The sequence below is a fragment of the Xenopus laevis genome, chromosome 4L (genome assembly GCF_017654675.1).
Source record: "Xenopus laevis strain J_2021 chromosome 4L, Xenopus_laevis_v10.1, whole genome shotgun sequence".
Classification (NCBI taxonomy): Eukaryota; Metazoa; Chordata; class Amphibia; order Anura; family Pipidae; genus Xenopus; species Xenopus laevis.
The window spans coordinates 81,753,852-81,776,919 of record NC_054377.1 but is presented as its reverse complement, the minus strand read 5'-3'; the positions used below and the strand labels follow the sequence as shown (position 1 = coordinate 81,776,919).

Sequence of the window (23,068 nt, the reverse complement as noted above, 5' to 3'; positions counted from 1 at the left end):
TTCCAAAAAGAAGAACAAACACACTGCTGCTCAGTGGTAAGAAGACCTTGGCTTCAATCAAACAGCCAAATGTATGCAATGACTGGGCTCTTTTCCCTAGCCATACAGACCCTGCAGACCTGTTGCAAATGGCAAAAAAAACAGCAGCATTTACCACAAACATTTAATATGCACAATATTACAATGCATAACCAGTGTTGTGAAAAAGATACAAAACAAAATAATCAGAGATACAGTGTCAGGGAATGAAAGGATTGCACATTGTTCTCATGCCAAGAATCACTTAAGCAATTTAGCTGTTTCAGAAAGATGCTGTAGATTCAATGAGTATGTGCTCTAAGGACCTTTTTAATATGGCTGCATTGTAATAATGTACAAAAAAACTCTCTAGTAATAAAAAGGCATTTAGAGCAGAGCTAAACTTATGAGCTTAGGAACAGATCTGTTTCCTTTTAAACCCATTTCATATCCACTCGACGAGTAATATTGGTTAAAATAAGTGTTCTCATAGGGTGACAGCTGAGAGAAGCCTCGGTAGACAAGAAACGAACACGAATTAACAAGTAGCACAATTAAGGATGGTACACATAGACAGTTCTAAAGCAAGCCCCGATGGAAAAGCAGTTAATCAGATCATCCCAAACCAAACTGGTTGCTTTTTCTCTCTCTCTTTTTTTTTTTTTTTTTATAAAGCTTTTATTCTGACACAACAAATATAAATTAAAAGTGAAATACATATAAATCGTGCTTACTATGTCCCTGGTAAAGAACCTAGTAAAAAGGAAAGGGTTAATCATGTACTAATTCCCCTTCTGTTCTGCATTTGACATAAATTCATGGCTCATACAGTAACATTCTGGCAGGAGCATTATAGTTAATTCCAGGATTTCCAATATGACTTATCCAGCCCAACATGCAAACCTCCCTAACAGCATCTACTAAATTACACATGCTGCCAATGGAACAGGCAGGAGGGTTTGAAAAGAAGAATTCTGCAGCATGCAGGGAATGGAGTTGCTCCAGTATATGGTACCTGTAGCTAGATGGGGGCCCCCTCTAAAATTGGAAAATATGAAGTTTGTGATTAGCTAGGCATTTGGTGATCCAAGTGAGAACAATATTTCATTAGGGAGGCTCCCTGCTTGTAAAATCTAATGCAAATGTTCCCTTGGCCAAAAAAAAACCAAATTCTGATTTATTTATAGAAAACATGAATCAAGAAGATTCCACACAGTCTCTAGCCCAATTACCCCATCTCCTATTCCAGTCACATATTAGCCTGATACATTGGATGGATATGTGATCTTAGCTCTGGCAAAGTACACGGATGCGACTGAGAATGCTCTGGGCATAAGGTAGAAAAGCAAAATAAACATAAAGTTTGTGCTATTCCGGGAATAGGAATATGAGTGTAGCATTGGTGAGATGTAGGGGGCACAGCTCGGACGCTGCAGATGGATTTCAGTGGAACATCCCCCCAAGTCCAGCAGTTGGGTGAATAAAGCTTGTCCTTTGAGATGCTTCACTATATCCACCCATATGTGTCAGGGAAGAAACCCTCCAGTGCACATTCTATTAAAGGCCAATTCAATTCAATGAGTAATGATTCCAAGGCTTGAGACATTACAGAATGAAATGCAATTTTCCCAGCACAGCATCCTCCCCCACTAGCCTCTTGCTTCTTCAACACTGCAATGAAATCAAATCGCTTCTCCTACCTTGTATAATGCTGATCAGCCTCTCATCCTCTTGTTGCATCAATTGACTCCTTCCCTTCTCCCTGCCCCGGCTGTGTGTGTTACGCCCAAGTAACACAAGTAAGATTCCTTAAAACGAAGTGTAAGAGCTGGGCATCCCCGATTAGAAAAATCCTCAGCAGTTTTGCTCCAGCCAGAGCATCTGAATCACAGCAGCAGCAGCAGCAGCAGCAGTAGCAGCCTCAGCAGCAGCAACAGAGGCAGTGCCGGGTACTCTGCAGGCCACGGCTCTCCCTGCTTCTACATCACTACCACATTCCTTCTAATAGCGAGGCCTTTCCCTGCTCCTGCGCTCCGTGCAGCCAAAAAAAGACAGCAGTGATTCCCTGGGGAGGGTCTGGGCGCTGAACAAATTTCAAATGCAACGCGAGGGATGAGTTAGAGCTAAAGGGGAGCGACGGCTCTAATTAACTGAAGGCAGGTTCTCTCGCACGTTGGCTGCGTCTCTGAGTGAGGGGGTGCGACTGATGCCGTTTCGGGATGCTCTGCAGCAGCAGTTCTGCACTTTCATTCAGGACACTACTAGTGCACATGGGCAGGGGCTTTCTATTCACTATAATCTTTCTCATGGCAATTTCATTTTTGTTTCTCTTTTTCACATAAGAAATGCAAGTGATCCTCCATTTAAACCAATTTGTAAGGCAATTCTTTTTTAATGCAGCTTTTTTTTTTTGTTTAACTCTAAAGAAAAGACATAGGGGTAAGATTTTCAATGCTCTGTTTTAAGAGGTGGTATGTTACTAGAATTACTGAGCCCCATAGCAAAATTAGTTTAGTCCTCCTCCATGCAAGAAAGAAGACATATTAGAGACACAGTCAGACAGTTTCCCATGCTTAGCATCACATTGGGGTGTAGTTCAGCAAGTAGTTTTGTCAGCCCGCTCCATGAATTCAGCTTTAGCTTCAATATTGTGCAAATCATACAATGTCCACTTCACACTGCTCTCTTGAACCGTTATACTCACAGACAGCACCAGTCACAGAATTCTTTGGTTTAAAACACCTTTTTTGGAACATGGCTTGGCTCTCACGCAGATACTCAGCAAAATTTCAGAAGAGCTGATAAAAGACTCATGGCAGCCTGAAACGTTGCTGAGTATCTGGGTCAGAGCCCATGTTCAAATAAAGGTGCGGTTGGTGCTGTCTGTGAGTATACTAGCATCAGACTGGGGTTCCCTGGGCCCACCAGGACTGCCAACTCCGGGGGCCCCCTGCTTGCCCCAGTTTTATCTTACATGGTAACCTGCCCCCCCCCCACACATGTGAGAATGCTCAGTGTTGGACTGTGGCCCACCACGTTTCCTCCCATTGGACTGGGCCGGCAAGACACTGGGAAAAAAACCTTGTGGGCCCCACTGACCTTCCTGCCAAATACTAATGTTGCTTCCCTGTGACCTCCCCCTATCACGGTTGCAGCAGAGATGCATAAATTATGTGTTGGGGGTGGGGGGGCAGCGGGTTGCAGTAAGCTAAAACTAGGGCAAGTGGGGGGCAGCCCCGGTGGTCCCAGGCCACACCAGTCCAACTCTGGGCCTTCTCCACTTCTTTGTCCCCCAACAGTTGGAGGTTCTGCGTCCCCTGTTACTTCATCTGTGAAGTCACATTCAGGTGTAACTATAAAGAACACAGACCTTGTTACTGCTGGGGGGTCAAGAGGGCCCTGTGGGGCATTGACTGTTAAGTAATGTCAATATATGTTTATGGAAAAATGTCTTGTTCCCAGAATGCAGTGTAATAGTGCCAAATGTATGAGCCCTGTAGTGCAACATATGAGAGGGCTGCTGCAATTGTTAGGTTGGTGTTTGAGTGAAAACTTTGTTAGAAAATCACAGTTGCGATTTCCTTATGTTATTTACAGATACTTTTATGTTGTCAATGTTCATAATAAATTCTCAGGACAAACAACAATTAAATATATTTAACAAAAGAGACATAAATAATCTATAACAATTGATTTTTATTAATGGTGCTTTAGTTTTTATTAATGGTGCTTAATGATGTTATCAGTTATAGTCAGCGCTTGCTGGTGTCACTTTTGTCACCTGACTCACTGAAACCTGTGTATTATAAAAAATAATAGATCCCCTGTTCAAAAATGTAGGGTATTTGAATTTACCTTGGAGTTCCATGACTCGTATTAAAGCATTGGATCTTCAGCCTAGTGCTTCTATATGGTCTTGGAACTCTTATAATACACAAGAGCCATGAATATCCTGTAAATTGTATCCTTATAAATGGTGCTTAGTGATGTAATTGGTTATAATCTGAGTTCAGTGATGTCATTTCTGTGACATGACTTACTGAAACTTGTGTATTTATAATAAATAAAGTACACCATTTTGCAAAATATTGGGATAGTAGAAGTCAGCCTTGTGTTTTTATATAGTCATGGAACTCCACGGTAACTTATAATATCCTTATATTTTACAAGAGGGGGTACTTTATTCACTATATATGGTACAACAGCTGGTATATTAAAAAAAAAAACCTGCTTCAACCCAAGTTAGTCCTCACCAGGCAAAACATGCAGATTCATTGGACACTCAGTTGGCCCTGTGTTATATAGGAGCAAGTAAACAGCATCCCACATACACGTATAAAATTCCCATTATGGGTGCTTAAATAGAACATTGTTCACTATTCATCTTCATCTGACAGCAGTAAGCAACACAAGGGTGATGAATAGTGCAGTATTACAAATATGTGGATGGTGCAGTGCAGAATGTATTCTATATTCTAAGAATCCTATTCTATTGTAGGGTAAACCATATTTACAGTTATTTCATTTCTTTACTGATAATTTTATGCTGATTATGCAATTGTATTACTGCAACTAAATTAATATTTCACTCTCTTACTTAAATTCTATAGCCTTTCCCAGCACATCAAGGGTGGATTCATGTCTCATTAGGAGACTGCTACTGCTTAGAATCCAGGATGGGTTATATCTAGGGCTTGGGGTAGAGTGAACGACAGAGATTATGATGATCATTAGGGATTATGAATCTAAAATCACAAGCTTAAGAGGGGGGATTTGAGTGTATAGAGAGTCTGGAAGTGGGATCCAGGATTGTAGGAGGACAGGAGATTAGGAAAGGGACACCAGTCTCTGTAGTTTGGGTGTGCTGGAGGTGTTACTTTATAAAACATCAAATATTTATCATTAATGTGCACCTTTAGTTACCGATGTAAGAATGCATCATTTGGGTTTTAGGGACAAGTAGTAATTAGGTATACTCATGGACATAGCTGTAGCCATACTGAATCGATTCTATGAGCTCTGCCCATCTGAACAAAACAATATAAAGCATTTACCATGATGCATGGGAAACTAGAGCATCAAAGCTCATCCATCACTTACTGTTTATTGATTAATCCAGATACAGCTCTTGTAGAAGCTGCTAGAGACAGGATAATACTAAGGGTACATCTGACTATTCCAGGCAGTGGTATCTGAATGTGGATATCATTTTAAGCGCTCCATGTAATCCTACTGTCTTGGGAAAGCATTGTTTTAAGACAGCATTGTAGACATGGGTTTTTGATTGTAGGGCAATGGTTAGTATGAATGAAGAACTATCTATGTAAACCATTATTTATTATTCTTTTATCCAAAACGCTCCAAGAATGACATTTTACATTGAGGTCTATTTTTACTAGTTTCCGTTTTTGGGAATGATAAAACAGTACATTTTCCTATGAAGTAGCTAAGCTGCATAAATTGATGTTAGTAGCAACAGAATCCAATTCAAATTGAGGAAAGAACCCTTATCGATAAAACTCCAGGATCATCCCAAATAATTGATCCCAAATAATTGATCCCAAACCTTTCATATGTATGCATGTCCTATTTTACCACAGGTCTGCCTCTAAATGCACAACTTTTATAATTTATGGTGATTTATGGTGAGCATTTGAACAAGGCAGGATTAGTCGAAGTACAATATTTCTCCTGTTCAATAAACATGTACATTTAGAGCAAACATACATGCATTAAGGTGCGCTTTAATAGTGTAGTGTTTTATCAAAATATTATACCCTTTTCTTTTGTAATGAAGAAGAGACGGTGTGAAAAGCAACAATAGAACACTTAAAGGCTATGTGGATACATAGATTGTGTAGATGCCCAGGGGCTCTCAGTAGCTCATACAAATGGATTATTATTATGTAACATAATGATGTTTTACATAAATTATTTATTTCAGGGATGAGATAAGACATATACCGACATGGGATCTGATCCCATACCTGTACTATTAAAGCAAAAGGGGCATTCTGCTAACTGTGTTCACCCCTGTGTAAGATATTGAGGTTAACTCACTAACACAGGTGCTAAATTACACCATTGCAATTACCCATAGCAACCAATGAGATATTTGCTTTCATTTTCTAACTTGTTGTAAACAAATGTTATGCTTTTTGTTATATTATTATATATTTTACCATTGCTGCAATATATAACAATACAGCAACAATTTGCTTTTGATGAGATCAGCCACTTAAAGGAAAACTATACCCCCCAAACAATGTAGGTCTCTATTAAAAGATACTGAGTAAAACAGCTCATATGTAAAACCCTGCTTCATGTAAATGAACCATTATCATAATAATATACTTTTTTAGAAGTATGTGCCATTGGGTAATCATAAATAGAAAATTGCCATTTTAAAAAATAAGGGCCGCCTACTGAGATCGTACGATTCACTGTACTCACATACAAACCACATGTTAGGTCACATGAGCCAATTAACAGACAGAGTTCTGCCTTTTGCTTCCTCACTTCTTCCTGTTACAGTTAGTGTTGTAGTATTTCTGGTCAGGTGATCTCTGAGGCAGCACAGATAGAGTCACGAAATGGTGGTTCAAGGCAAGAGATGTAAAAGGGCAATATTTATGTAAATATATATTCCAGTTTGGTAAGATTCTTTAATATGTCATTCAATTTGATATAAACTATCTGTTGCTTAAGTATTCATTTTGGGGGTATAGTTTTCCTTTAATTTGCATTCAAATTTTGTCTTGAACAAACGTTTTATATCTGCTTACAGATATTTTCCCCACAGGAAGACTTCTATAATAGTTTTAGTTTCAGTCTTACAAACCATAGCCTATGAATTACCTCTTAAGTTAAATAATGATCATGGATATAACAGCTCTTCGACTTTCTTCTTCTTTAGTAGATGTTTATGCTACTAGAAGACTTCCATTGACTGACTGAGACTTGGGACCACATCCACTTAATAGCAGAAATAAGAAACTCACCACAACCTTGTCATGAATTTTGTTAAGGATCGGTAAGTCGGTGTTCAGCCATATTTTGTTTTGAGCCTTTCACTTGATTACTGGTACTTCACATAAAGTACTTATTGGTTTATAGTGGCTTATTGTGGCAAGACAATATTTTATTGCATCACATTTTATATCATGTCTCCTTCAGTCAAAACTCCAGTTCCTGAAATGCCTTGCTAAATTAAACAAGTGCATTTACCAAGAGCAAGCAATCAGCAACTAATTTTGATCTGTTTGGTGTTAATAAATCAGACCTTATAATGTTTTCGTAGTACCAGGGAAAGCAGAGGAGGGGATGGGAAGAGACAGTCCTAAATTGGTTTGAATACATAGTAACATAATAAAAAAAAGGCTAAAAAAAGACAAGTGCAAAGTTTTATGTCTTTATAAAATCTTACTTAGTGCTAGTTGAACAACCTTCTGAAGTCTCTCTAATTTGCCTCAGAGGGGGGAAAATCCTCCTGACAATAGGACCAGTCCCTGGATCAACTTGAACTTGAGCAATTCTCGTTTACCATGGATTTTCTTACTTGCTAAAAAGCAATACCAACTACATATCACTGTACACTAATTGAAAATGTATATTAGAAATGGTTTAGAAAAATATTTTCTAGCATTATGTAAAAACATGCCTTTCTCACTCTTTTGGGGAACATCCCCTTTAATTTATCACTGACAAGGGATTCCATGGAGCAAGGTGGGTGCAAAGACTAGAAACAAATTGTTTGCCAAGGTTAGGGGCCCATAGTCTGATTGGATGAAGAACTGTGTACCCTGTTCAGATATTGGGTAACTGGTTCTCTTAGTGCAGCCCGTGTTATTCCCTAGAATTTACAGGCAATCTTTGGTTGTTTTTACCTACTTGATACTTTGGCAGGATACTACCAGTGTTCTGTAACTTGTCATGTTTAAGTTGAAAAGCTCAGTTCAAAATATATTTTTTGTTGATTTTATAACAGAAAACAAGTTAACACATCCCTCTGCAGGGACCAAGCTTAAGTTGCTTTGTTGCCAGTTTTGGGGAATCTAATAAAAATAAAATAGTTCCTTTGTGCAAACAATTTTCTGTGGTCATTTTACCAATTATTTAATACAGAGTTTGGACACTCACGGGTATATAGCTATTCATCGATGAAAAAAAGATTGCTGATTTTATAGTTTGCACCAGTCTTATGTGTAATAAAGCTTCTTCCTTGAAAAGTTATTTTTTGAAAAATAAAAGCATGCCACCTTCAAAGAAGTGTATTAAAAAAAGAACTATGAACAATATTACATTGTGAATTATAAATTTGTATTCCCGATTTTACCATTTCTATTTTAACAACCTTAATTATATTTGCCCATTGATTAATTTTTCATTACTTTACTGCATTTTCACTGGCATTTACAACTGCAAAAAACAGACAGGACCAACTGATTAACATTAAACAACTAGCCTGCATTAAGGAGCTCTGGAATTCGTAAAACACAACATTCAGATGCAATTATAATAGAAAATGACAAGTTTTTTCTGCCAGCAGCCCCTTTAGGAAAGAAAGAAGGCTATGGAGACCATTGGATCTCATAACTAAAGCATTTATTAAGTATAGGGCTGCAGGCATGTTGCTGATGTCGCTCTTGCACTTTCTGATGGTATTTCTGTAACATACTTGAAAAAAAGCCCACGTGATAGTAATAACTTCCTTCTCTACTGCCCCTCTGGCACCTTAAATTAGTATTTAGCACTTAGACTCCATTCCATTCCTAGTATCATATAACCTTTCAAGAAGATTATAGCATGGCCCAGACTTTATAGCTCAAGCACCAGCTGGTCCAAGGGTTGCATCTCTTCCAGATGAGTTTGTTACCTTGGAAGTTATGTTTTTTTTTCCCATGTCCACAGTTCTGCTCATCATGATCAATATCATGGCTTTGCTAACATTGTAAAGGTATTTTAAAGGGGACCTGCCACCCTAAGAAATAATTCTAAATTGTTATCTATCATGTTCGTTACGCAAAATAAACTTTTCTTACACTTTATAAATTATTTAAATCTTGGTTGCAGTCAGCCTTGGAATTCACCACCACAGCAAGCAGTCAGCAGCCATTTGGTGGACACTGTTATTAAGACAAGCATTGTAACACCTCAAACTCTTATTTATGTTCATGCCTTTGCATTGGCTACACAATTATAGACTGAACAAGGAGGGGGGAATGTGGGGAGTGCAGCAACATGTAAGAAATGGAGAATAGAAAGTGAAAGTGCATAGAGGAGGGACAGGCAGTATGTGATTGGCAGCTGAAATCTTTAAATGCATTTATAACAAGTATGGATGTTTTAATGAAAAAAAGAATTTGGGTTTATGTTTAATTTGGAAATGACTTTTATTATACAGCTTTTTATGTTTGGGTGACAGGTCCGCTTTAAGTATGCCAAGATTCAGATTTTTTTCTCTTTTGCTTCTTGTACAAATGATTAGGAATTTATGAGCATGGCCGACAATGCAATGTCTTTTCCTTATAGTTATTACTGTGATTGCTGTAAATTTATATATGCCAATTACATGGGATTTCTTTAATATCTTGCACACCAAGGGCCAATTCATTCAAAGGAAAACTTTACCCCCAAAATCAATATTTAAAGGAGAAGTAAAGCTTAACTAAAGAAGTAGCTAGAAATGTTGTACATTATGTTTTGGGATGCTGTACCAGCCCAAGGCAACCACAGTCCTCTAGCAGTAAAGATCTGTGCCTCCAGATATCCCAGTAGCTCCCCATCTTCTTTCCTACTGAATCACTGCACATACTCTCTGCTGCTGTCACTTACTGAGCTCTGGGACCCACTCACAATATACAGTACACATTGAATATAAATGAAACAATATAAGGCCGATTAGTAATTAATACAGATAATTACTATATGGCAGCACAGAAACCAGTTCAACTAACATCATTATATAATAATCAGCCCTGTAGCATCAGCTTAGATGACAGGCCAACCTCATCTCCTGCTTGATAATTAACGACGACCCCTAATCTCAGCTTTTCAACATCTGCTCAGAGTCCAATGATCATGTGATTTGGTGACCCCTGTGACAAGTTTGTAGTCCTGGATCTTTGCCGTTGACACTTTAGGCTGGTGCAATATGTTCAGTATATAAAATATGGCATTTTTAGCCATATTAATTTTTATGGATTAGTTCTCCTTTAAGCACCAGATTTTTATATTATTAATAATAATAATAATAATAATAATAATAATAACAACAACAACAACGATAATAGATGCTCTTTTGCATCTCTTACCTTGAACCACGATTTCATTATGGTCACCCACCTGAGATCACCTGATCAGATATAGTAACAGGAAGACCTGTGAAAGCAAAAGACTGAACTTTCTATTTAGGATTACCCAATGGCACATACTACTAAAAATGTATATTATTATGAAAATGGTTTATTTACATGAAGCAGTTTTAAATATGAGCTGTTTTATGCAATATCTTTTTATAAAGACCTGCATTTTTCAAGGGGTATAGATAGTTTCCCTTTAATTGTCACCCATAACAAAAAATATGCAGGGATATGTTCAATCATACAGTTACTGTAAAACTCTCAAGACTGTAACCACCATGTATAATAAAAGACTAAGTTTTATCAGGGATAGTTACCTAGAGCAACCAATAAGATGATTCCTTTTAAGAACGTGACTAGTAAATTCTATATGCTGACATTTATAGGTAAAAATACATGAAACAAACTTTGACCCTTTATTGTGTAACCACCAAAGTATCTTACCAGTAAATGGTAACAAACAAGTAGCAACCAATGGACCCGACCATTCAGTTTTTTTTTTCTTTTAATGTGTCTTGCCATGCCAATGCCCTGCTGTGGATATGTTTTTAATTGAACACTATGCCCATTAGACAAAAAAACATGTTGCACCTGAGTACTTAAAGTAGAAGGAAAGGCTTCCCCCAAGTGATTGTATTTACTTACCTGAAACCCCGGGCTTGTGCTCCTATCAGCAGAAAACTGCAACGGCCCATGGTTATACCAGTGAGCAGCACAGAGTGATCCTCTTCTGGCTTCCTCTTTCCTTCGCACAGCTGCGCATGCACAGTAGAGCGAAAACCCAAACTATAAATAAAAAGTTGGCTATTTCATTTAACTGAGCATGCGTTTGCCCCGTGAAATTTGAATAAATAAAGCGCCGGAAGAGGATTGATCAATGGTGCTCACTGGTATAACCCTAGGCCGGTGCAGTTTTCTGCTTATAGGAGCACTGGCCTAGGGTTTCAGGTAAGTCAATACAATCACTTGGGGGTGCCTAACATTTGGCACCCCCAAGTGTATGGTGCCTTTCCTTCTCCTTTAAGATCTGCATTGACTTCAGAATATTTCATATTCATTCTGGCATATCTTGCCTGGAATCTATCATTCTGCTGTACCTCCTCCTATCAGCTTGCTACATTTGGCCTTAAAAAAACTTCCCTCTGTCTACTGGAAATGCTTTACCTTTTAAGTACACTTTACAGTAAGTAAAATCAGCCAATTACCTCTGCCTGCCTGTTAACATGTATCTATATATTGCCATGTTATATTAAAGACAGACCTGTGCCAATGGCAGTTGATTTTAGAATAAAAGTTGACATCAAACAACTGGTTATTATAGTAGTATTATTAGCGTTATATTGTATATCATAATCTGCTCATTACTCATAGAAATGTCAAGTCTAATATCATACTTGAAATAAAATACTAATTCCTCAAAGATATCTATGGATTCATCCCATATTAGAGAAATAATATTTATTACTGCAAATACAGATGCAGCATGCTCTATTGATGCACCGTTTGTGACCAGTACATGAGGCAGATCATCAGTTTCAGAATAAAGAAATTTGTGGAAAACATTAAACGATTCTTGAAAATAGAAACGGAGTTGAATAAAAGAAGGGAAGGGGCAGAGTGTGTGACATGGGTTACAAGCAATTATAGCAGGAACTTTGAGTAGATTACATTTTACAAAGACTACAAGATCTTTTTCAAAACCAATGGTAACCGAGTTGCAGGAGGCTGATTTTGTAGTCCAGCAATGTCCTTAACAGTATCGCCCTCGGCTTTTAACTCAGTATGTATCTCTGATTGAGGCTTGTCTTGTAGCTTCATGCACGCCAGAGAACGCTATTGTTCTCTGTTAGAGCTTCATAAATAAAGAGATATATTTATCCAGTTTGAGAAAGATCTTTTAAACCTCAGATGAATGAGCACTCATAATAAAGACAGGAAAGGCAGCAACAGAAGACACTTCGAGAAAGAAAGGCGTATTCTTAAATACAAGAGCAAAATCTCGCAAAATTCTGCATACAATTAAGCGTTATTAAGAAAGCTACTTGTGTGTATATATGGTCCTTACAACATTCAAAAAGGAGAGAGGACAAGAACACTGCAGTGTTTTTTACTTCTCCATTGCCAGTGATGTACCAACTCATAGAAATTAATGTCTGTGTACGTAAATATTACAAGTTGAATGATGTTACTCCCAATGTTCAGATTCACATGGTGTCAAGACAGGTGTATGTGTAGGAGGAATATGCAAAATGTACCTTGGAAGTAGCTCCTCAAAGCTGTTTTTTATTACAGGGTTTCCTTGCATTCATGCCCTTTGTACTTCTGCACAATTCATCACATTAGTTATAGGGAACATGTTGGGGAGCAAGTATCTTTGTATTTAACTTTTGATTTTGTACTTCATGGTCTTGCTTATATTCAAAAATGAGTCCTACTGATTTTGGTGTTAAACCTCCACCATTACATGAATTCCAGATTGAAATAGCTTCAGCCACCTGGTTAAACTAGGATTTATAGATCATTTACTGGTTACAGAAAACTGTTACCATTAAAATCCTGAATAAATTCTTCAGGTTTCTTCTACCAATTGTTTCTAACAATGAAAAGGATATTGCGGCAAGCAGTAAAAAAAATCCAAAATTATTTTTTAAATATGTTAATAGTAAAAAAAATTAAGCAGGAAGGGGTGGGACCCTTACTATCAGAGGGGGGTCAGCTGGTTGATGAAAACAAAATAAAAGCGCAGATTCTGAACTCATATTTTTCATCTGTCTACACAAATGAGGAACCAGTAAGTGAAGGTTTCCTTCTTAACAGTCCCAATGTCCCAATACTAGTAATACAACTAATGATGCATGGTTCACACATGAAGAAATTCAAAAGAGACTAGAACATGTTAAGATTAACAAAGGTCCAGGGCCAGATGGTATTCATCCCAGGGTAATTAGCGAGCTTAGCTCTGTGATTGCCAAACCTCTTTACTTAATTTTTCAGGATTCATTGAGATCTGGCATAGTGCAGAGAGACTGGCGAATTGGTGGTGCCTCTATTCAAAAAAGGATCCCGTTCTCAGCCTCAAAACTATAGCCCAGTTAGTCTGACGTCAGTGGTAGGAAAGCTTTTCGAAGGGTTAATAAAGGATAAGATACTGGACTTCATAGCAAATCATAATACTATGAGTTTGTGCCAGCATGGTTTTATGCGTAATAGATCTTGCCAGACTAACTTAATTTCTTTTTATGAGAATGTAAGTAGGGACCTCGATTCTGGGATGGCAGTGGATGTGATTTACTTAGACTTTGCTAAAGCATTTGATACAGTGCCACACAAAAGGTTACTGGTTAAATTAAGGAATGTTGGCCTGGAACATAGTATTTGTACCTGGATAGAGAACTGGCTAAAAGATAGACTACAAAGAGTGGTGGTAAATGGAACATTTTCTAATTGGACCAGTGTTGTTATTGGAGTACCGCAGGGCTCTGTACTAGGTCCCTTGCTTTTCAACTTGTTTATTAATGACCTGGAGGTGGGCATTGAAAGTACTGTTTCTATTTTTGCAGATAATACTAAATTGTGCAGAACTATAGGTTCCATGCAGGATGCTGCCACTTTGCAGAGTGATTTGTCTAAACTGGAAAACTGGGCAGCAAACTGGAAAATGAGGTTCAATGTTGATGAATGCAAGGTTATGCACTTTGGCAAAAATAATATAAATGCAAGTTATACACTAAATGGCAGTGTGTTGGGAGTGTCCTTAAATGAGAAGGATCTAGGGGTCTTTGTAGATAACACGTTGTCTAATTCTGGGCAGTGTCATTCTGTGGCTACTAAAGCAAATAAAGTTCTGTCTTGCATAATAAAGGGCATTAACTCAAGGGATGAAAACATAATTATGCCTCTTTATAGGTCCCTGATAAGGCCTCATCTGGAGTATGTAGTGCAGTTTTGGACTCCAGTCCTTAAGAGGGATATAAATGAGCTGGAGAGAGTGCAGAGACGTGCAACTAAATTGGTTAGAGGGACGGAAGACTTAAATTATGAGGGTAGACTGTCAAGGTTGGGGTTGTTTTCTCTGGAAAAAAGGCGCTTGCGAGGGGACATGATTTCACTTTACAAGTACATTAAAGGACATTATAGACAAATAGTAGGGGACCTTTTTACCCATAAAGAGGATCACCGTACCAGAGGCCACCCCTTTAGACTAGAAGAAAAGAACTTTCATTTGAAGCAACGTAGGGGGTTCTTCACAGTCAGGACAGTGAGGTTGTGGAATGCACTGCCGGGTGATGTTGTGATGACTGATTCAGTTAATGCCTTTAAGAATGGCTTGGATGATTTTTTGGACAGACATAATATCAAAGGCTATTGTGATACTAAGCTCTATAGTTAGTATAGGTATGAGTAGAATTTAATTAAAAGTAGGGAGGGGTGTATGTATGGATGCTGGGTTTTCATTTGGAGAGGTTGAACTTGACTCCCATCCAGGAATAGAACTCATTTATCAAAAATCAGCTTGAAAAGTCAGTGCAAGAAAAGTCTCGACTAAATTGTACAACTTTTTTGAATTTGACACCTGAATTGCACAATTTTTTTTGAGTTGTTGCCCGAAAACCTCCGTCTTTTTGGGATTATTGCAGATCTCAATGTCAAAAAACGTCTACAAATTGTAAAAGGGATATCTGACAAATGACTTCTACACGGCCGTGACAGGGTATAGATGGACTATTTTCGGGTTTTGATTTTTAGAAGCTTTGGGGTAAAATAAATCTTTAAAAATTCAAGTTTTTTCCACTTTAAAAATTTGAATTTTTCCCCTAAAAAAACAACCAGAAAAAATTAAGGATCCTTAAAGTGTGCAACTACATGCAGCATATGTAATAAAAACATCTTAATGGAAATTATGCAATTTTACCACCAAAAAAAACCAAAAAAAAAAAAAAACCACCTTCAGCAGTGCAATTATTGTCTGACAAATAATACTTGTATTTTCTTGTATAATAACCCAAAAAATATTTTTTTTATATATACATATATATATATATATATATATATATATATATATATATATATATATACACATATACATATACACACACACGTTTTAAAGTAATAGTAAATTCTGAAGAAATAGTCAATAATCTTAGATAATAATTGTGCTATTCATTGGCTGTGATAGAAGCATTTACTAGATGAGTATGAAAAAAAGAGGGCTGTAATTATTAAAGGCAGAATAATTCCACTCCCTTCCCAATGACATGTGATAATCAATGAGCCCTGCAATTTAAAGGCATGGATTTTCTTACAAGCCAGATATTGCGCTTCCCAGGTCCCATCCCAACGTGGTGTCCATTGTTACCATAGTGACCTATTTCATTGATGTCGTTCCTTTAAAATAGAATTTATGACCTTTCATTTTGGATGCCATATGAACCAGAAAATTCTGAGGCTGCTTTGATTTAGAAGTCATTAAATGGCACTAGTCCCCAACACTGTATGAGTTCTCAAACATAAACTATTTGTGTAGAAAGCTTTGATTAGCGGTTAAAAAAAAACCACAGCGAAATCATGGGAAAATCACATGTCCCTACTGTGCCAATTGAGGATCTGAGCTAGTACCAGTTATTTGTTATTTTTTTTATTTATAGCACAGGACTATTCTGAAAATGATTTTCATTCAGACAGAAAATAAATATTTAAAAAGCAAGGGATTTTGTATGTACAACATTTTATAAATAGATTTATCAAAGATCTAGGTCCAAATTTTATACGTTCTTGGAAAAAAATATTGCTTTTCTCTCTTTTCCCACATCTGATTCTTTTAGGATCTCAATCCTGCTGGACCTTAGCACATTATTCAGTCCAGCAACCACATCATTAGCTGAATGTAAAATCTATTATTTTAAATGAATATATGAAATGAAGGAAACCTAGTTTAAACTAAACTAAAATCAGTAGAAAGGCATTTATTGTAACCTCCTTATCTCCTTACCACCATCACCTATTGGAATGAATTACCAGTGTCCTGTATGGAGGAATTTAGGCTCAGTTATTTTATGTCGCTTACACTATGTAAAATATATGCAGATTTATTAATATTCAATGTTCCAATTTTTATAACCGTGTTTTTACACACTGTATCAATCTAAATTTGAAACAAAAAAAAATCTGACCACCAAAAAACCTGCCTGCTGAGATCCCATAGATGTCAGTGGGTTGTCTAGCTTTAACTTTAAAAAAATAATAATAATAATAATGATTGAGGGTTTTTTCAGTGATCACTTTTCTTTCCACTCATGAGATTAAAGGTGGCCATAAACAGAACAGTTACGATATTTTTGGGAAAAGATCTTTCCAAGAAAGATCGATCGTTTCAATACACACGTGTAGCGATCTAGGAGCCGACCGATATCCAAATATGCTGCCAATATTGTTTGGTTCATCGCCCACCATACACACACCTAATATTGTACGAAAATATCTGTGCTTCTATGGCCAACTTTAGCCATTCAATGTTTTTTTTAAATGTAAAAATTGGATTAAAAAGTAATCCCTAAAAGATTTAAAAAAAAAAAAAAAGACCAGGAAAAAAATACTTTATTTCATTTAGTTGCAATTATGCAAGCTATTTTCTTTATGATTTCACTGCAAGTAATACATCAAAAGTTCCATAAAATGAACTTTAGACAAAACTTTGCTCTGCTGAGCAATAACGATTCTCTTCTTCATGCTAAGACCTGTGAGTGCGGCTTCTTTAGACATATTACTACAATCATCCTTGAATTTTGCACCCAGGCTTATTCTACAACTGGTATCCTGCATATTATGAATATTGATCTTGCACCTCTACTCTACCCAAGATCGAGTGCGGACACCCTGTTATTCAGAATGCTTGGGACCTGGGGTTTTCCGGATAATGGATCTTTCCATAATTTGGGTCTTCATGCCTTAAGTCTACTAGAAATTCATTTAAACATTAAATAAACCCAATAGGCTGGTTATGCTTCCGATAAGGATTAATTATATCTTAGTTGGGATCAAGTACAAGCTACGGTTTTATTATTACAGAGAAAAATGAAATAATTTTTAAAAATTTAGATTTGGAGAAAATGGAGTCTATCACATTCCATAATTCGGAGCTTTCTGGATATCAGGTTTCCAGATAAGGGATCCTATACCTGTATTTTGTTATTAACACTTTTCCTTCAGAAACCCAGAGATAGTCATGCAGAAATGAATCCACTCTACATACTGAATATATTTTTGTCACATCTGTAATTTCTTATTATATACTTATTAGGCAGTAACTAATACATAAGCAGAGACATATCTCCCTTCTATGCCCCCACTATATTTTTGATCTATTCCATTTCACTAGCCTATTATGTACAGTATGTACAGTACATTCCATGCAACTGGCGTTCATACAAATAAAATCCATACAGTTGAGAAATACAAGAGCAGTGTTCCCCTGATCTATGTATCAGCGAGGAACAGTTCGAAAATAGCATTGAAAAGATGCATCCCATGTTGCTTCAAAATCAATTAAGAAAAGATATATATTGCAGCAAGGAGACGTGTTTGGAACCTGCGCTAAGTGACTGATTTATAGTGACATGCAGTTATCTAGTAAATGCAAGATCACCAAGAGCCTCTGCAAAATCCCCCAGGGAACACAGGGAAACTAGTAAAAGCTGCATGCCCAGGCAGTCCAGTATAAAGCAGAACATACAGTAAATGCAAGTTTTCATTGGCTTGTACATCTCATAGGAGCTTATACCCCCATGGGTCTTCTAAGGGTGCTACTCCTCAAATGCCTTCCTAGACATTATGTTTACATTTTTACAATATGTTTCGCAAATTTTGTCAGTTGGTTTTGCAAATCTTTCCACAAGACAAAATGTGACAGATTCACCCATTACTATTCATTAAGAATTTGAACTGCCGGGCACTTTGTTGGTTATACAAGGAGAAATAATTTGCAGTAAAATTCATATTTCATTTCATGTATTAGAAACTTCTAATATGTGTTTATTTTTCTGATTGTAGAATCCTTTAATTAAAATGATTCATATTATTCCCCATTTCTTTCAAACAATTAATTAATCTACAATTGTACATGGAGAATGTTGAATAAAAATAAAATACATGATACAATCAAATGTTGAAAGCAAAATGCTGCCAAAATGCTAAATACAGTGTTTCTTACGTTACCTACTTATAAAAGAAGCACTAATTAACCTGTCACAAGAAATTGACATTTTCATGTAGATAAATTATTTAAGGTGAATACTGGGTGATTGCTCAGTGGCATGTTCTTGATAAGAGATCTGCATTTGTAAATGTCATTGCTGAAGGTTTTCTGGAGTGTGATCAAAAAGCAAGTGAACTGGCATGTAGGCCTTGGCTTGTAAATGCGATTCTCTGGGGAAAACAGAAGTATATACAGTAAAATACACATGCAGGGCAGCTGTTACTATTGAATAATGCCATACATTCCATACAACCGTAAAAAAAAATGTAGTGATGTACAAATGATAGAAGTCAAGCAGCTGAAATATTTATGCAAATTGGGAAGCAATTTAAAAGACTGCCAATATTGATGTATGTACAGCTATATGGAGTTTCCTACACCCTATAATTTAAACTTCTGCTAAAAGGAAAGCAAGAACAGTATAGGATCGGCCCACCAGAATACCAGGAAACTCCAGTGGGCCCAGGTATCAATAGGCACTCCTGCTTCATTGTGCCGTGTATGCCTATATCTTAGTCATTCCTCTTTTCTGTATGAGAACAAACAGGAACAATGGAGAGAAGGATAGATGACGAATCATACAGTAAATAGAAGACTAGGACAATAAAGCTAATAATAATAAAGACGAAACATAATGTGGACATTGGGCCTTGGTGGGCCCCTGGCAAGACAATGGTATAACTTGTGACTTATTTGTGTATTAGACATACATCTCAATACATGCTCTATATATATTCCTGGGTTGCCCAGGATGGCATCATTGCTGCATTCTGTATATAACCTATTTCTGATCACCTAACAGGGCAATCAGCTTAAATGAATTATTGTTCTATACTCCGCATACTTGTACTGCAAAATACAGGCAGCGCTGGCATAAACTGTAGATTTCTGAGTCTGACAAGCGAGACACTGTAGGAACATAAAGAAATCATAGCTTCCGCTACCAGCTTGCTAATAATAAATTGGATCACACAAATAAATAGAAGAATGAATCACAGCAGTCCCTGGCTTTATAATCATTCTGTAATTAGTTGCGTGTGAAGGAGAGTGCATAGCTTAGTGGTCTGGAACAAGTGTGCAGTCAAATCTAGACAGGGAACGCTATTGACTGCAGGGTAATATTGTTTGCAAGGCATTCGGAGAAGCGCATGAAATGAGTTAGAGGTCTCAGCGCAGTTCCCAAGGGACACATGTCCACTCCAGTTCATAAAATGACTATTATGAATGGCATGTTTGTTGCTGCATTAAATTATGTGCAGATACAATGGCCCTAGAATGTTGTAAACATAGGATAGAAGGGAAAAAATGCATTTTGTGCAAGTCCGGTTTGTTAAGACTATTAGTATTATTTAACCATAACCACTGTGTAAGAGGCCAGAAACCGTTCCAATAAAACCTGCTTTATACATTCCTCTGCACGTTGCTTTACTGAAGATAACCATTCAAGCCTTATAAATATCTTTATGTCTTTAGACAGATTTGGGCTGGCAATCTGTGGGTTCTGGCAAATGCCAGAGGGGCTGCTGTATGGTTCCATAGAAAGTTACCATAGAGTGGGCTGGTTGGGGGCTGTTTGGGCCTCTGCATACTTGGAATGGCAGGGCCTATTTTGACTCCCAGTCCAGGCCTGTCTTTAGAGAAGGATATTTGTTTTCCTGTGAGACTTTGCAACAGTGTATATGAACCCGGGAACTTTGGTCAGGCTCTCTTTTCTAATTCTGCACCTATAAAATAAACAGATGAGGAGCCTGATTAAGAGGGAGTCATGGTTGTTTGGAAATGTATCTCAAGCAACTGTTTTGTGTTTATACGCATTTATTATGCATATAATTAATATGCATGTAATATAATTCCACCAAAATAGCAATAATAATAATATCTAGAGTAAACCTAGTATAATGTATCACAGTGTCAAACTTACATAGCAACTTTCCTCCCCTGAAAGCTGGAGCGTAGGGTTGCCACCTTTCTGTGGCTCAAGATCCAGGGAGGAGGCGGGATGATGACATCACAGGGGCAGGTAAAGCCCGGACCAGGTGGCAACCCTACTGGAGAGTGTTAACAGATGAATGTCCATATCATGGGGCAATATGACTAATACAAGACCTAAAGCCCGGACCAGGTGGCAACCCTACTGGAGAGTGTTAACAGATGAATGTCCATATCATGGGGCAATATGACTAATACAAGACCTGATCTATTTTGTTCTGGTCACCCACAAATTACTGACCAAACGGGTTAACTCCATCTGCTCATGTAAATACATATAAATTGTGTTTTCATTATTTGCTTTTCAGTGAGGCAGTTAGTCTCACCTTCTAGGAAAGAAAAACCCCAAGTATATGCAGGTACTGGTTATTTGTTTTTTGGAGCAGTTCTTCACTCAATACCTAGTTTTGGGCTAAATGGGAACATAAAAAAAAGTCAGTATGTTCTGTTTTAAGGTAAAGCCCGGACCAGGTGGCAACCCTACTGGAGAGTGTTAACAGATGAATGTCCATATCATGGGGCAATATGACTAATACAAGACCTAAAGCCCGGACCAGGTGGCAACCCTACTGGAGAGTGTTAACAGATGAATGTCCATATCATGGGGCAATATGACTAATACAAGACCTGATCTATTTTGTTCTGGTCACCCACAAATTACTGACCAAACGGGTTAACTCCATCTGCTCATGTAAATACATATAAATTGTGTTTTCATTATTTGCTTTTCAGTGAGGCAGTTAGTCTCACCTTCTAGGAAAGAAAAACCCCAAGTATATGCAGGTACTGGTTATTTGTTTTTTGGAGCAGTTCTTCACTCAATACCTAGTTTTGGGCTAAATGGGAACATAAAAAAAAGTCAGTATGTTCTGTTTTAAGGTTTTGGTTCAACTTTTAGTATGTTGGATAATGGGTAAAAGTAATGGGATAAAGTAACTTTTCCACGGGTCTTCATTTTTCTTTCCTTTTTTTTTTTTATAGTTTTTGAATTATTTGCCTTCTTATTTTGTTCTTTTGACGGTTGCCACCTTTAAATGGGGGTCACTGACCCCATCTAGAAAATAAATGCTCTGGCTACACATTTATAGTTATTCTACTTTTTATTTCTCCTCTTTCTATTCAGGCCCTCTCCTATTCATATTCCAGTCTCTTATTCAAATCAATTCATGGTTGCTAGGGTAATTTTGACCCTAGCTTCCATATTGCTGATTTCGCAAACCGGAGAGCTGCTTAATAAAAAACTAAACTCAAAAAACACAAATAATAGAAAATGAAAACCATCTGTAAATGGTCTCAGAATATCACTCTCTACATCATTATAAAAGTGAATTTAAAGGTGAACAAGCTCTTTAACAATAATTATTTATCTATATAGAAACAGATAGATAGGGGTTATTTACTAAACCTCTATTTTTTTCCTGGTCTGGGTTTTTTGGGCAAAAACTCGAATTTTACAAGATTTATTATACCTCGAAGCTGCAAAAAGTCGGAATCCTAAAGTCCGCTATCTTAAACTTATGGAGGTCATGTATAAGTCATTGGAAGATGCCCCTTTTACAGTTTGAATATATTGTGATCTGAGTTGGGTTTCATCCAATTAATCTAAAAAAATTTGGGGTTTTTCGGGAGATAAAAAATTAAGCGATTCGGGTGTCAAATATGAAAAATTCATACAATTCAGGTTTTCACTCTATTTTATTGATTCTTTATTGTTAGAATTTAAAACAAACAAATGTGAAGTTTAGTTGTATCAACCTGTAAAAAATTTATGAGAATGAGAATATGAAATGGTTGCATTCTTGAATACCAAGCATCCTGTTAAAACATCAAAGACAGCTAAAAATATTAGTTTGCTAAAAATGTGACAAGCTTGATATTCCTGGAAGCATAATGTTTTCTTTTGTTTTCCTTTTAGTGGAAATGCTGTTGCAAAAATCTGAACACATTTGCATGTGGCCAGAGAGCAAATAATTTATTCAAAAACATTATATTTCTGCGGCGAATAGTTTCAGTATTGTATATTAAACAAGCAAAAGACCCTATTTGCAATGTGATCTGCTTCATTAACACAGCCACATTGGTTGCATAATATAGCAGATGTGACAAATTTTAACAAGTTTCTGTAAATGCAAAATATGAAAAATGAAAAGACAAAATATCATCTAGAAATAAACTGGACAAAAACAATGTCAGTGAGATTAATAACAGTAAAGTGGTCATGAGTGGTAAATAATTCAGTATTGTCAGTTCAACTGCTTGGGATTTAGTATTTGCATTAGGTTTTACACTAAATAATAAGTTAGAAACTGAATCCATGGCACTCTGATTTACAGTTTCTAGAAATGCCAAAAAAATAGTATTATTATCATCTGATTAATAGTTTGGAAGGTGTAAAGCACTGGTCACCCGAGGATTTATGTATGCCTCTGGGGTGGCTACACATGGTATT

General features: G+C 37.0%; 1 protein-coding gene across 11 annotated transcripts in view; it reads right to left on the bottom strand.

The window, feature by feature from the left end:
- Positions 1 to 2,159, bottom strand: part of dab1.L (Dab, reelin signal transducer, homolog 1 L homeolog) — a 425,953-nt gene extending 423,794 nt beyond the window's left edge. For 5 of the 11 annotated variants that reach the window (XM_018258282.2, XM_041590415.1, XM_041590414.1 and 2 more), the window contains exon 1: positions 1,719 to 2,157. The gene's annotated coding sequence lies outside the window, so the exon portion shown is untranslated. Of the gene's footprint in view, positions 1 to 1,718 lie in introns of all 11 variants that reach the window. The other 6 variants (XM_041590413.1, XM_041590417.1, XM_041590416.1 and 3 more) reach the window with 2 other exon arrangements.
- Positions 2,160 to 23,068: the final 20,909 nt, after the last annotated feature.